A 5,060-nucleotide genomic window follows, 5' to 3' on the forward strand; every position below is an offset into this window, starting at 1 on the left:
CATGGTATCATGCTAAATAAACCTAGCCAATCATTAATTTAATCACTCCGATCGTTATTATTCTTTTTTTTTGTCGATATATGCCTTCTCTTATATATTAATCATGTCTACCCCCAATCCACATGATAAGATCTATGGTATTACGAACATAAAATCGTATGTTCCTCTTATGTTGGACTTCAACAGACTTTGATGCATGGCATGAGTTATTTCAAACTCACTGCAAAAGGTTACTTTGTATTCCGTCATCTCGAGGATTCTGCAAGCAAACCAGATGATCATAAATGTTGTTCCTCTTAAATCGTATGTTCCTCTTATGTTGGACTTCGATAGACTTTATTGCGTGGCATGAGTTATTTCAAACTCATTGCAAAAGGTTACTTTATATTCCATCTCGAGGGTTCTGCAAGCAAACTAGATGATCATAAATGGTGTGAAATTGATTGCATTGTCAATCAATGGCTTTATGTCACCATCACCCATACTCTTTGTACATTGAGGGTATAGTAAATTTTGCATCATTCGTATTATCATTACTTGTACTCAAACTCCTTGTGCTCATCTGTAATACAAGTATTGAAACCAGATCTTATTTAGATCGACGTGTTATTTTTCTGTTTTCTTAATCGATTGACTTAAACACATTTCTAAACTACTTTCAATTGGTATTAGAGAAGAAATCATTACTTTGATTGAATAATTTGTTCACATTTTTATCTTGTTTAGTGGATCTTTCCAATTCAATATTTTCGCAGATAGAAACATAATTCTTTGTTTAATCAAGTGTGATTGATTGATTCTGCATCTGTTTTTGTTAGTCGCTTTAGCATTTAATTCATTTCTTTTCAAGAATTTCCTCTTTTCATTCATTCTAATAGGAAATCTCAATGTTAACACAATAATGAACTTTGTGAATCTACTTGGATCTGCAACCAAGATTCCAATGTTGATCCCAGAGTACTATGATCAGTGGGCTGACTGTATGGAAGATTATCTGAACGAAATCGATGAGGATCTATGGAGATCGATCGAGATTGGAACATATCGAGCTGATTTGGTTCAAGTCACTGGAAATGCTGGAGCAGCTGAAGATATGATTACACAGGGAAACAAGAAGAAAGCAAATGACAAAAGATGTCTCCCTGAACTGCGAGGAGCTATTCTACCTTTTGTTTACAGCTATGCTCGTGGATGCAAAACATCAAAAGAGATATAGAGATATGGGATACTTTGAAAGAAAAGAACAGTGAAGAAATGCTTGTCTGAACTAGTAGATTTTAAGCAAAAGAAAAATAAGAGCATTGAGGCATAGTACGACAGACTTAATGATTTGATTTTCAAATGCATATGGTGTGATTGGTACAACTCTAGAGTTCAACCTCACCTTTGTTTTCAAACTCATAAAGGAATGAAAAAATATTTGTCGGATGATAAATACACAATAGAATTTCAACACATACTCCTTGTCAAATCTTTACAATATTCTGAAAGCGCATGAATCAGAAGTCATTGAGATAGCTGAAGAAAACAAAATGAATTTTGGAGGTCCAATGGCACTTGTGTCTAAGATGAACGTGAAGGACGATGAGTCTGCTGATGAGGCAAAACAAGGTGAAGAAGTATTTCTTATAAATTTTGACGATGAAGCTGTTGCCTATTATTCGAATGATAGGGTGAAAAAGGTTCTACAAAAAGTCGATAAGTGGGAATTTCAAGAACAACTTGGAGAAGAAACCGATGATGATGCTAGTGTGAATCAGAAATGAGTTGTGAAAGTTGAGAAGAAAGAATAAGAGAAGAAGGTTGAGAAACAATTGAAGGGTGATTCAGGATACAACTACAATTAATGTATGGTCATAATCATTTGAAAAAATATTGTATGTTGAGGAAGAAAGAGGAAAAGAAAGAAAAAGTGAAGGACGAAGCATACTACTAAATGAAATTTGAAGAACTTCACACTATGTCTAAGAATCTGTCTTTGATGGTGAAGGGAGATGATGAAAGTGATGGTACTTATTAGATATGGTCCTCAGGGTCAGATGACGAGGATATGCATCATCCCACACATGGAGTACTGTTTTCTAAACACGAAAAAGGTGGATTAGGAGGAAAGAGCTAGTTTCAAGGTGATGTAGAAGATAGTGTTGATGGAAACATAGGGAATGCAAAGGGAGAGGAGAATGATGAAGAAGATGAGGAGAAAATTGGGAAGTGCTTTGTTTCGATTGCACCAAAATCTCCATTGAAAGTGAAGGTGCATGATCTTCTTGTCTCTCTTAATATTCTTTTAAATTTTTATCATGCTATTTTATATGATTTTGATGAAACTTACTCTTATCTGAATGACATGCTGATTTCCATGAGTAGTGAAGCAGAAAAATCTAAGGCCTTACTATATAAAGCCAGAAATAAGTTGGAGGAGAAGAATAGTAAGACAGAAAGTCCAGATATAAAGATAACAAATATTATGTGTGATAGGATACTATTCGAATGGATAATTGTATGCTAGTCAAATAGCAAAAAATATATTGCAATATCGTCAAACATTTGTATGAAAAGTTAACAAATCTGTATCATTATGTTGATATTAGTGTTGAATAACATAAGAAGCTACTACCCTTTATTAGTTTTAAAAAGAATTAGTTAATGAGACAAACTTCGACTGTGAAAGTAAAGTAGCTGACTATGACACCATTCCAAATTATTCATATGCATGTGTAGTTAACATAAATGAATGTTTAAATGTTGATGAACTGGTTAATATTATGAATGAGACGTTGACCAAAAACGAACAAATCCAAATTTTGAACAAAACTAAGAATTCGACACAAAGTTCTCAACAAAATGTTTTTGATATCGAAGATGATTCTGAGAATATCAGTGAAATTAAGGAGGAGTAATGTGTTGATTACTCAAAATTGTCCGTCATTAATGTCACTTCGTTAACTAAAGGCAAACAAAATGTTGACTCAACAATGAAGCCAAATAATGATTTCTCTTCGACAACCAAAAGTTTTGATTCTCAAATGGAATCTATTATTGTCGAGGACATAACATACAACGAAAGTCATAGTGATGATGATTCTTTGTAACATTCGAAACTTGAGGTTCATATTCATTTATGAAATTTGACTTTTAGAGTCGCCAAGGTGTGGTGAAGGATCGCCACGGCGTGACGAGTCATTTTTTAGTCGTGAGTTCATTTGACATGCCACGACGTGGCTGGTATAGGCCACACCATGGGTACCGCTGATGACTAAACCCTACTTTTTCAAGCTTTGCACTCTTGTATATTCTCATATTTTATTTGATCATGTATAGAGACTTTCTTAGTCAATGATATGACTTCTCATGTTCTATTCGATTTGGGTGCTACCCGATCCTTTGTATCTATTGTGCTTAGCAAGAAGTTTAGTGATGCTCCTGGATTTTGGATTATCCATTGCAGGTAGAGATTGATGATGATCGCTCAGTGAGTGTGTTAGGTGTGTCAAAACCAACAAATAATAGGGGTACAAGGGACTGCAAATACACTACTTTAATGCACTAAAAAGTAGTACAAGGCAAGAGGGTTGAACCGCAGAGACACAAAATAAAAGTCTATATCTCATTGCGCAAGGTACTTTGGTCTCAAATGGGGTTTTGTTTACAAAAGTATAATAATGAAAATAACACTTTACTTTGAAAACATGCAGAAAATGAAATAGATTTGTAAACAAGTTGTTGAAATGATTCTAATTCTAGTTCTCAATGTTGTTGTTTAACTTGATTATGACTTGATGTAATTCATGATTACTGTACAGAAGAATATTAACACACTCTAATACCTCTTGCTTGCCAAATTATCTAACCATAATACGCTCTTTGACTAGACCTAACATTACTAATTCAATCCAAACACGCTCTTAGATTGTATTGAAAAACTACATTAAGTTTTATACAAGCTGCCCAACAATGTTCATTTCTTCTCATACGCTCGGAAGTGTGAAAACATGTGATATATGTTCTACAATAAGAAGACTTATTGTTTGTTACCAATCATTAACTTTATAGAACGATTAGGTTCCCTAAAAGTTAATTAACTACACAAGAATTCGATTCATATAAGTGGTCAATCAAACACAAATCAAATTCAAGGATTCTAGTTTAAACAAGAACGTAATCAGTAGAATAGAATCATAAACCAAATATCAAGCCATATGCTTCAAGTCAAGCAATCAACATGTTTTGAACAAAAACCGGAAATTAAGGTTTCTTAGCCACACATGGCTAAGAAAAATTAAACAAGAAGAAAGATAGGATTGAAATGTTTAATGCTTACAAAAGGGAAATCAAAGTGTTTGCAATGATTAGAAATCTTCAAAAGCTCCCAAAAATCGCCCAAAATCGTCCCTTGTGAAAATCTGGCGACTTCCTTTATTTTATTAACTGCTCATGTACTTTCCATAAGACCATGCATTTTTAGCATGGTCATGCCTTTTTGCCCATGTGTTTTTAGCATGACCATGTGTTTTGACCATGTCTTTTTAGCATGAACATGTGTTTCTAGCATGGCTATGCCTTTTTGCTAAAACTCCAATAAGTCTTCAGACTTGGCAAACACGATACATGTCGGTGTGACACGACCCGTGTTTCAAACGTAGTCCTTTGTTATGATGATATGCAATGACTCGGGTTGTGTCTTCATGCTTTCTTCCATGACATGACCAATCCATCTTCTCTTTATGCTCCAATGCTGCAAGCTCGCCTCCATAGTTCCAATGCTCCAAGCTTCATAATGCCTATAAAATTAATCAAAAATAGTGAAATACCAGGCATTCCGAATAAAACATGCAAGTTCCAAAATAATAAACTAAATGAAAGAATTATGAAGTAAAATGCAATGAAAAGATAGAAATAGACATGCAAAATAGGTGCATAAAATGCACCTATCAAACCTAGCCAAGATTAGACCTTTCTTGTCCTCAAGAAAGAAGAAAATGAAGAATGACCATAGAGAAGACGATAGGTGACTAAAAATAAACTAACATGAAAAGAATGGAAAGAATAAAAAGGATCTA

Source organism: Lactuca virosa, chromosome 2 (assembly GCF_052849685.1).
Source record: "Lactuca virosa cultivar CGN04683 chromosome 2, Lactuca_virosa_CGN04683_v6, whole genome shotgun sequence".
Lineage (NCBI taxonomy): Eukaryota > Viridiplantae > Streptophyta > Magnoliopsida > Asterales > Asteraceae > Lactuca > Lactuca virosa.